General features: G+C 42.2%; 1 protein-coding gene across 2 annotated transcripts in view; it reads left to right on the top strand.

Moving 5' to 3' along the window:
- Igf2bp3 (insulin like growth factor 2 mRNA binding protein 3) overlaps nucleotides 1-10,878 on the top strand; it is a 174,174-nt gene that overhangs the window by 2,584 nt on the left and 160,712 nt on the right. The window lies entirely within an intron of this gene.

Below are 10,878 nucleotides of genomic sequence, written 5' to 3'. Positions count from 1 at the left end.
CTCTGTCCTGCCAGCGGGTATTGGAATTTGGAGAGTGAACGCCCCGGGCTCCTGCAGCCCAGGAGTGACTTTTTTGACACTCCCAAGTTTCTGCAAACGCCGCCTTTGTTCATCTCTTGCTTTTTGGTCTATTTGTTTACAAATAACCACCAAGAGATGGTGAAAACCGGAAGACTTGTGCTACTTCAGCAGTGGGACTTCTTTTCTCCGAGAGCATACTTAGTGTGTCACTTTGCAAAATATTTGCAGGATGTTTGAACCACTGAAGCTTTTCAGAGAAATACTCCCTCCTCCCCTCTACAGGCCAGTTCTAGGCTGTGTAACTACTGGAAAGGCTGGGGACTGGGGTTTCTGCCTTGCCCTCCCATCCCCACGTTCCTAACCTAGGCCAAACAATAAGCTTGAAGTTAATTCAAACCAGGGTTGTGTATATCTGGTTAAGTATTGGTGAGATTGTGCTGTGGGGGGCAGAAAGGATTTGCTCTGCCAGAAATAGAGGGCCAGGAAGAATGCTCTGTGCTGTTCTGGATGGCGCTGTCTTCCACTGGAAGCATTTCACAAGTCCTGGTTTTAGGAGTAAACTGGTATGGGTATTTATAGATTTCTTTTTAGGTACTTAATTTTCTTAAGATAATTGGAAAGACATTTGAGCAACCTGATTTAGTTCCAGTCAGGAATTTTGTTAGTATTCAGAGTATTTCATGTAGTAGAATGTAATCTGTTTTTTTGAAAAAGCTTCTAAAATAGATTGTGCTGAAAGTAAACTGAAAATAGTTTCATAAGAGTTTTTAAAAAAGGGGATAAATCGTACTCCTTAAGTTTAGAGACCTAGTCTCTGAATTTGCCATCTTGGCAAAACTGAACATTGTACACATACTGTTGGTTTTATGTTTAGCCATTGTTTTGATTTTTTTTTTCCCCCACCCAATCAGTCCAGGGCTTCATTCGTATAGACAGGCACTCGACCACCTGAGCTATTTCTCCTGCTGGTTTTCAGCAGATGTTGAGTAAAACATAAGCAAAAGAAGGCTGGGTGTATAGCTCAGTACTAGAATGCTTGCTTAGCATGCCCAAGGACTTGGAGTTCTGCTAAGCGCTTGCCTATGTGCATACCTCTCACCTCACAGAGAGAGAGAAGAGAGAAATTATTGTATTTAATCAATGATTTAAATGATTGTATTCAAAGGACTGATGTTTTAACATTGACTATTTCCTAATTTAAAACAATAATGCCTTGAGTTTTTCAGGTACAATTTATTGACCTCCATGTAATTTGTCTTAACCTCCTTTTCTTTTCAACCTGAGTTAATTTCACCAGGTGTTAATTTCTCTGCATGTGTGGAGAATTAAATTAGGAACATTTGTAACAACTGCCTGTTTTATTCTCAAAAGCATTGCTTAGCCTAAAAACAGCTACTTATTAGTAGATAGTGAGCAGGATTCTGTTCCTCTTTTGGAAAACTAGAAGACAGATGTTACATGTGGCAGGAAATATTTATCATTGGGAGCTTGTTCAGTTTATTAACAATGTAGATTACCTTTTCCAGCTCATTTTTTTCACTAGCAAAATGCTCAGGATTTTAAATACTATCTTATTAGCAGAGAGGATAGGATTGAGTATGTATTTTGTTTTCTTACACTTGAGTACCATAAATTCTTTCCTTGTACTGAAATGTCTTAAAACAAAGATCAAGCCTTCTTAATCTATCTGGGAAATTTGGTGGCCATCAATACTACAATTTAGTTTTAACTGAACCTTGAAACTGTGCAGTATTCCTTATCTGGACTGTTCATCATCTGCACAGGCTCTGGAAGGGGGCCAAGAAGGCACACTAGTGACCACACATACCTGTGGCAAGGGTAAGAGGGGATTGCTTTGATAGCGAGTTGGTTTCAAAGATTGGTCAGATAAATTGATTGCCAATGTAGTCTGCTGAACTTTGGGGTGGAGTTTTTTTGCTTAGCAGTCATTTTATTCCATCATCATGTGGGTATCTGAGGTAGGCACGCCTACTTGTGCAGCAGTGACCTTTATACCTGATTGCAAGGCATGCTGGGGAATGCTTATGGCAGCACTCTGAGATGGATGAATGGGCTTGCACTGACTAAACTGGAGAGCAGGCACAGGAGGCAATTGGATGCTTTGCAGGCTAGCCTAGCTCTGACTGCAAGCTGAGCTGGGCGGGATCCTTTCAGGAAAAGGGGTATTGTTGAGTTTGGTTCAGACCAAGCTTAGTTCCCCATTACCAAAATCTCAAGGGAATGTGGAAGGAATGTGGCTTTTCTGCATTCAGACATCTCTCAGATGGAGATTATAGCAATACTACACAAAGGCAGAGGTTCCCTGCATCCAGAAGAGAAGATTAATTTGACATCTGTGGTAGTGTTGCATTCTGGGTTCCAAATGAAAAAGAGACATCGTGGGAAGACTTCCAGATATAGACCTAACCCCCAACCCCCGTTGGTCATAAAGGTGAGTATGGAAATAGTTCTGTTTTTGAAGGGTTTGGCCAGTTGGTCGGAAGAGTCCCTCATATCTTTCTGGACTTATATAAGCCCCTATGTACTTACGTAAGTAGCACTGATGTTCTTTTTTTCTGTTATGTTGTGGGCTGTTGTGCACAGAAGAGGGGATGGCAAAGTTGCTGATGCTAAAAACGTAGGCTGGTGATTTTAGTTAAGTTTCTATGACTTTCGGATTCTCAGTTTTTCTTATTTTCAATTTTTTATAGTCTATTAGTATGTGATCAAACTTGTGATGTAGCTGCTAACCTTGATTATGAATATTTGAATAAAGGAGAAAAATAGTAGGATAGTATAGTTAGTGTTTTCCTAAGAAGGATCCTTTTAAATAGTTTGTGGTGCCTAAGCTCAAGTGTTTTTTATTGGTTCCTTTGAAAAAAAAAAAAAAGATAAAGTGAACAACTTACTTTCAAACTAGAATCTTGTGTTGACTACACCAGTTACAAAAGTCACCTTTTTTTAATTAAAAGAATTTTTTTTGGAGGGGAGGGTGTCTTTTTTGGGACAGTCTCCCTGTAGCCCCAGTTGGCCTGGAACTTGCTATATATAGACCAGGCTGACCTTGAACTCACAGAGATCCACCTGCCTCTGCCTCCCAAGTGCTGGGATAAAAGGTATGCACCACCACACCCAGCAAATTAAAAAAAATTTTTTTTAGTCTGTGTTTTGCCTGCACGTATGGAAGTACACCCTGTCATGCAATGCCCACAGAGGCCAGATGAGGGTGTGGGATTCCCTGAGCTGGAGTTATGAATGACTGTTAGCTGCCATGTGGGTGCTGGGAACCAAACCTGGGTCCTCTGCAAGAGTGGTCAGTGCCCTTAACCACTGAGCCATCTCTCTAGACTCTAAAATCGCTGGGGTTTTAAATGCATCTTACTTTAAGTGGCTATTTAAAAGCTAGTGTTGCATTTTAATGGCTGTTTGGTGTAGAAATAGGGGGATGTCATGAAGAGTGCACATTAGCGAGCCCTGGCTATGGGGCCAACTTCAAAGTCTTAGGATAATAAAAGCTGTTTTTAATGTTGAACTTTTAAACACCGGTCTGATTAGGTAGGCTATTCTTAGTGTGGGACAGGTAAGCCTTGGGAATTGGGAAGTTTCTCACACATGGAAGTACTTGAGGTTCTGAATGTAAGGAAAATTGGCTGGTAAAGAATTGCAAGCAAAGTTATCATTTGAATGCATAATTTAAGATCAGCAGTGTGTGACTGTTAAGTGGATGTAGCTGGATGGATTTTCCATTATTTCATGTTTGTTCAATATAGTTTGAAAGAATTTGAGTGATTTCTTATTTTGCGTTAATAGAATTTTTTTTTTTTTTTTTTGGTCTTTTTGAGACAGGGTCTCCCTGTACCTCCAGCTGACCTGGAACTCATATGTAGACCAGGCTGGCCCTGAACTCACAGAGGTCGGCCTGCCTCTGCCTCTTGAGTGCTGGGACTAAAGGCTTGCGACACCACACCCGGCCTGCCTTAATAGAATTTTTAGAAATGAAATGTTGTTAGGAGGTGTTGTCTACCATGTGACTTTCCCAGTAATCTAGAAGGTACTCTGGAAATACGATACATATTGGAGCCAGTGAGCTCAGTTGTCCTGGCTTCTGCTTTTGGCTTTGCTTTTGTTTGTAGAATCACTGGCATTCTCTGTTAAGGCCCAATGCCATTAGAAAAAAAGGGGCATAATTTGTTCTGAGGTTTTGCTGTTTTCCTTGAAATAAATGGGTTCTCAGGCTTAAAAATGTGTTTTGGGATTACGGAGATCTGAAGCTTTCCCTCTAAGGAACTTGACTTGAATTTCTCTGTAATGTAGTAGCTCAGTTGTGTGTTATTCCCCCACCACCCCTTTTCCTGTGCACCTCTTTCAGGCAGTCAGCGAGTGAGAAATTATCTTTGCCACTCTTTGAAACCCTTTTGTGAGCCCTGCTGCTGGGGCTGTGTTGTTGCAGGACTGAGATGGTGTATTAAAGTGAAGCTGTGGAAGCACCTTCCTCTGTGTGAGGCGACTCCCTGATAATTGTCCTTAGCAGCATTCAGGCAGAATCTTTTCTAGCAGTAACTAATTTTTGAAAGGTATGAATTATCCATTCACTAACTCTGGCAGTTGGTTTGGTCTGGGAGGAAGGAGAGGCGGAAAGATGGCTTAGCTGTACTATTCTTAGCTATTTCCTTTATTGACTGTTGCCTCTGATTCAAGCTTTCAGAGTCACAAGACGGGAGGTGGCACTGTGGTAGCAGTGACCAAGGGATTGGCGTTCTTAGTGAGGGTTTTCTGCCCTGTAAATCTGATGTTTACAAATTGGCTCTGGCTGCCAGGATTTTGTTTGAAGGCTGGTGGCAAGCTTAGTTTTGAGTGCTGCATTAAAATTGAGGGTGTAATTTATCATGGCCTGAAGTTGCAGTTTGGCAAGTGCTCTGTGTTGGTAAATAAATACAGTTATAAATATTAACATGATGTGTGAATTTTATTGTCCTGAAGGGGGATTCATACTATATCAAGAGAATTATCTTGAGACCGTTTAGCTTGATTAGGGAATAGTTTGAGATTATCATGGAAATAGTCTAAGAAAACTATGTTGGAACTATAATGTGAAAGAGGGCCAAGTTGTATTTTTGTTTTTTACCTTTTAATACTAGATCTTGCTGTGTAACCTAGGATGGCTGCAAACTGTTTAATTCTCCTGTCTTAGGCTCCTGAGTGCCGGGATCACTGGCATTACTGGGGTGCATTACTATACCTGGCTCCAAGGTCTTAGACGATCTGGTATTATCACTTAATATAGTTGCTTAGGGAGTAGATTCTGTTGCAGTCATGGCATTCAGTTATCCATTACTCTATAAAAAAACACAGCAAAGGGGCTGGAGAGATGGCTCAGCAGTTAAGAGCACTGATTGCTCTTGCAGATGACCCGGGTTTGATTCCTAGCATCCACATGGTGGCTACGAACCTGTCCTTTAACTCCAGTTCCAGGGGAATCTGGAGCCCTCTTCTGACCTCCGAGGTATTGCAGGACACGGGTGCACTCACATACATGCAGGCAATACACTCATATACATAAAATAATAATAAAATATTAAAAAAAAACCCAGCAAAACTTACTAGCTCAAAGAACTTCTTTTGAGTCAGAGTCTTATGTATTTCAGACTAGGCCTTGAACTTGCTGTGGAGCAAGAGGATGACCCTGTGTTCTGATTCCTATGCCTCCATCACTGGAGTGCTGGGATTATAGATGTCTTCCACCGTTCCCTGTTTATAGGGTGCTGGGGATTGAACCCAGGGCTTTATACATGCGAGGCAAGCACTCTACCAACTGAGCTGCATCTGCAGCCCTGTATTTGTTGTTTCTTTTGAAACTGGGTCTCACTGTGTAATGCAGGCTGGCTTTAGAGATCCTTCTTCCTTAACCTTCTGTGGTCTGGGTTCACAGGGATGGGTCCCCCACACTTAGCACAATACTCTACCTCATGTCTTCAGGTCTGTTAGGTGGTTGGTTCTGTTCCACATTGTCATTTGGGGTCATTTACCAAAGCTGGCTAAAGAATTCTGGAGGCTTCACTCCTATAATTGGTGCTTATTCTTCTAAGATCTTTTTTTCTTTTTCTTTTTTTTTTTTTTTAGTATCTCAATAATTGATGGCTTCAAGTGAAAGTAGAAACATCTCTTGAAGTCTAGACCCAGAATTGACATGTTGTTATTATCTCTGCCTTGTTCCATTGCTTAAGGCAAGTCACTAGTCTAGATACAAGAAGGATGAGGAGATTGTCTCCATCTGCAGTGGTGGGGTTGTGTGTTATGGTAGGAAGGGAGAGGGAAGAGTTGATGGCTGGTGGCCATCTTCCCATTATCCCCCTGCTGGGGATTTCACTCAGACTAGGCAACACTCTACCTCTGGGCCCCATCCCAGGCCTTTATTTTTTGGCACAGGGTCTGTCTATGTAGTCCAAGGCTGGTCTGGAGCTTGCCGTGTGTAGCCCAGGATTATTACATTTTAACATATATTTAGGAAATTCTTTGAAGCTCATGCTCAGAAAGGAGCGAATTGGCTTCAAAATATTTGGAGCATGAAGTGTCTACAATTGGGCTGGAGGCATAGTCCAGTAGTAGAGTATTTGCCTACCATGTGCAAACCCTGGGTTCAGTCTCCACTACTGAAAACATTTTTTATTTTTTAAATTACATTTATCACCAGAAATAAGGATCTAGCCTTCCCGTGATCTCTTGGAAGGAGATGGTGTGGTATGAACAATGGCTATGTACATTTCTACGGAGCAGTGACCAGGATTTGCTGATGAATTAGAAAAGAGTTAAGACTGACAAGAGGTGTTAGTTGAAGCACCTGGTGAAAAATGGTGCCATTTACCAAAGTGGAGCATTATTGGAGGAGGAAGATTTTGGGGGTGGAAGTTGGGAACTTTGCTTTTGGCAAATTTCTAATAATGAGATTTAGAAGTTGAAAAGGCAGGGGCTAGAGAGATGACTCAGTGGTTAAGAGCACTGACTGCTCTTGCAGAGGGTTTAGGTTGAGTTCCCAGCACCCACATGGTGGCTAACAACTGTCCATAACTCCAGTTCCAGGGGATCTGACTCCCTCTTCTGACCTCTGTGGCATTGCATGGCATGGGTGTACTTACACAGGCAATATACCTATACACATAAAATAAACATACTAAAAAAAGTTGAAAAGGCAGCTGCGTACTTCACTCTGGAGCTCGAGAAGGTGGGAAGTGGAGATGAAAATTAGGCAATTCTGTGCTGGGTGTGGTGGCCCATGCCTTTAATCCCAGCACTTGGGAGGCAGAGGCAGGCCTCTGTGAGTTCCAGGACAGCTGGGGCTACTGGGAGACCCTGTCTCAAAAAGACCGAAAAAAGGGTGATTTCTTAGTTGTGTGTGAAACCATCAAATTGAATCTTATCTCCAAGGGACTGAGCTGGAGGCTCTAGTCTAAGAGGAAGAAGTCACCAAAGCAGAGTGGGGGTGATGGTCAGAGGAAGGGTTTTGAGGAAAAGTGAAGCAGACTGTGAAAAGGAGGGTGTAATCGCCTGTGCTGGGTACCACTGAGAGTTTTTGATGAGGATGAATATGTGAGTACAAGTGATCTATTTACAACCTTCTGACTCTGCTGTCAGTACAGGGATTTTCTAATCTGTAAGAGATGGAGGAGTTCCCAGGCTTTACCAGGTCCTCTTGCTCAGTGGACATGACCTGTTCTCTGGTGTATTTCAACATTTCTGGTGACTGTGAGCTAGGTTTCTTAGCTGTCATTCTACTTTTTATAGATCTATATTTGAGGAATTCTTTAGAGCTCTCTTAGGCTGAAAAATAGCGAGATTAAGTCCATTGCTTCTGTACAATACATGCTGATTTGACAGGCAAAGGTTGAAACTATTGGTCAAACCATTGTGAATATCATAGGCTAGTTTTTTTTTTTTTTTTTTTTTTTTTTTTGTCTTTTTGAGACAGGGTCTCCTTGTAGTCCCAGCTGACCTGAACTCACTATGTAGACCAGGCTGGCCTTGAACTCAACAAGATCTGCCTGCCTCTGCCTCCCAAGTACTGGGACCAAAGGCGTGTGCTACCACGCCTAGCCTATAGGCTAGTTTTAATTAGTTGGTGTTTTAGTCTGTAGCTCCAGTTGGCCTGGAATTCTCAATTCTCCTATCTTAGCCTCTCTAGTGCTGGGATTATAAATATGCATCACCATATCTAGCTCTTTAAAATACTTTAATAATAATTTTATTATTTTAGGATTCTGGGAGTTTACCATGCCTTTCATTTTATTCATAAAACTGTGCTACAAGAAATACAATTTTGGGGGGCTGGAGAGATGGCTCAGCAGTTAAGAGCACTTACCCTGACTTTGGTTCCTAGCACCCACATGGCAACTAACAATTGTCCTTAACTCCAGTTCCAGGGGATCTGGCATCTTCTTTGAGTTTAGGAGATGGGCTCCTAAACTCACACATGCATGTAAAAATAAATAAATCTTAAAAAAAAATACAGTATCGCCTGCTGTGGTGGTGCACACCTTTAATCCCAGCACTTGGGAGGCAGAGGCAGGTGGATCCTTGTGAGTTCAAGGCCAGCCTGGTCTATGTAGTGAGTTCAGGTCAGCTGGGACTATAAGGAGGCCCTGTCTGAGAAAGACAAAAAAAAAAAAAAAAACCCAAAAGATAAAAACAGTATTTTGAAAGTGCCTACATTCCCTCTCTAGTTTTGCATATTTGAAAATCTCACCATAGTTGCCAGAATGAAGTGATTCCTTAGCTCAATTGATTTTGAGGGACTTGGTTGCCTGTCAAGACTTGATCCTTGATCAATAAAATGCTACTTTCAGAATGTATAAACATCTATTGTTTTCAGAAAGAAAAACTAGCTTAAAAACAGAAGAATAAATTCTTGAGTGGGAGAGGAGACCAGCCCACAGCACCCCATGAATCAGTGGAGCCCTATGCTGGCCTGGCCATCCTGCTTGGCCATCCTGGCCTGCTTTTGCTCTCCCCATAACGTTGTACAAATCCTCCAGGTATGTTCCACAGTGGCCCCATCAAGTGTGCAAAGGCAAGTCTGAAGTTTGGAAATCTTTTCTGGCTTCTTTGAAGGGTTGGCTTATTAGTGCTTCCCTTGAAGAAAAAGACTGATCAAGGTAGTTGGGAATCGTGGCTTATTACAGACTAAAAGCATTCAGGCATCCTAGTTTAGTTTTGTTTTTGGAGACAGAGTCATGTAGCCAAAACTGGCCTTGAATGCCTGATACTCCCGCCTCCACTTCCCCAGTGCGCATCACAGGCACATGCCACGTGCTCAGCTCAGACATCTGTTTTAAGATACAAAATGAGACCTCATGCTTTGATGAATTTTTCTTATCAGTTTCAACTTACTCTATGAGAGACGTAAGAGTGGGACAGAGGCTATAGAAAGGAATGTGCCCCGGCTTTGTCTGGGGTGGTTGTGATTTAGTGAATGTGTTCTTTTTTTTTCTGTTCATGAGTATTTTGCCTGCATGTATGTAAGTGTACCATGTGCCTTCAGAGGTCAGTAACTGTAGTATGGATGGTTGTTAGCTGCTATGTGGATACTGGGAACCAAACCCAGGTTACCTGTAAGAGCAGCCAGTGCTCTTTAACTGCTGAGCCATCTAGCACCTAGCAAATGTGTTCTTAGACTGCAAAATGGTGCCTATTTATCCAGTCCTCTTACGACTTCAGTAGGACACTGTCTTTAACTCATATTGTTGAGGGTTAGGAGACTTTCAGGGAGCTCTGTTCCTTACCTTTGTGTGTCCCTTGTAAACTGAAACATCTATAGCCCGAAGGATATGGGATGTGAGGTCTTTGATTTGAGTTTGAATCCTAGCTCCATTAACTAGATGCTTAATTTGTGTTTAAGGATGAGAAAGTTGAGGTCTGAGAAGGCTTTTTTCAAGGCTCCTGTAGGATCCTGTGAGACTGTATAAAGCACAATACACAATCGTCTAGTAGTCACACCAGTGTCAGCTTGATGTCCACTCATTTAAATAGAAATCTGTGCAGTTGGGTGTAATGGCTCATATCTATAATCTAGCATTTGGGAGGTTGAAGACAGCCTGGACTATGTGTTAATGAGATCCTGTTTCAACACAATCTCAGGGTGGTTTGGGGGAGTCTCAGTGTTGTGTGCCCCCCACCCCCAATCTAATGTAGTCTAGGTAGGTCTTGAACGACTGATCTTCCTGCCTCTACCTCTTGAGTGCTGGGGCTATAGGCATGTGCTACCACACCTGACTGGGTGTTTTGTTTCTTTACAGTGAGCATATGTTACTTTTTCTCTTAGCATTTGACCTAGATGTATCATAGAGGGTCTAAGTAGTAAACACATTGGTGAATTTTTATTTATTTTTATTTTTGTCTTTTTGAGACAGGGTCTCCCTGTAGCCCCAGCTGTCCTGGAACTCACTATGTAGACCAGGCTGGCCTCAAACTCACAAAGATCTGCCTGCCTCTGCCTCCCAAGTGCTGGGATTAAAGGCGTGTGCCACCATGCCGGCATGAATTTTTACTTTTTGTTGTTTTGAGACAGAGTCCCTCAGTCCCACCTGGCCTGGAACTGGCTATGTAGACCAGGCTGGCTTCGATCTTTCAGAGATCCGCCTGCCTCTGCCTCCTGAGTACTAGGATTAAAGGCATGCACCACCCAGGCCCAGTGAGTTTTTACTGTTTTTTTTTCTTTCTTTTTTGGTGTACATTCAAATCAATTTAAAATAAAAAAGCTGGTGTGATGTCTTACTGGGTAAAGAGGTTTGCCACCAAGGCTTATGACCTGAATTCGATCCTGGGAACCCACATGGTAGGAGAGAACTGACTCCCACAAACACACAC

Source organism: Nannospalax galili, unplaced genomic scaffold (genome assembly GCF_000622305.1).
Source record: "Nannospalax galili isolate Female #2095 unplaced genomic scaffold, S.galili_v1.0 scaffold158, whole genome shotgun sequence".
Taxonomy (NCBI): Eukaryota; Metazoa; Chordata; class Mammalia; order Rodentia; family Spalacidae; genus Nannospalax; species Nannospalax galili.
Note: the sequence above shows the minus strand (reverse complement) of the source record. Positions and strands in the feature narration are given on the sequence as shown.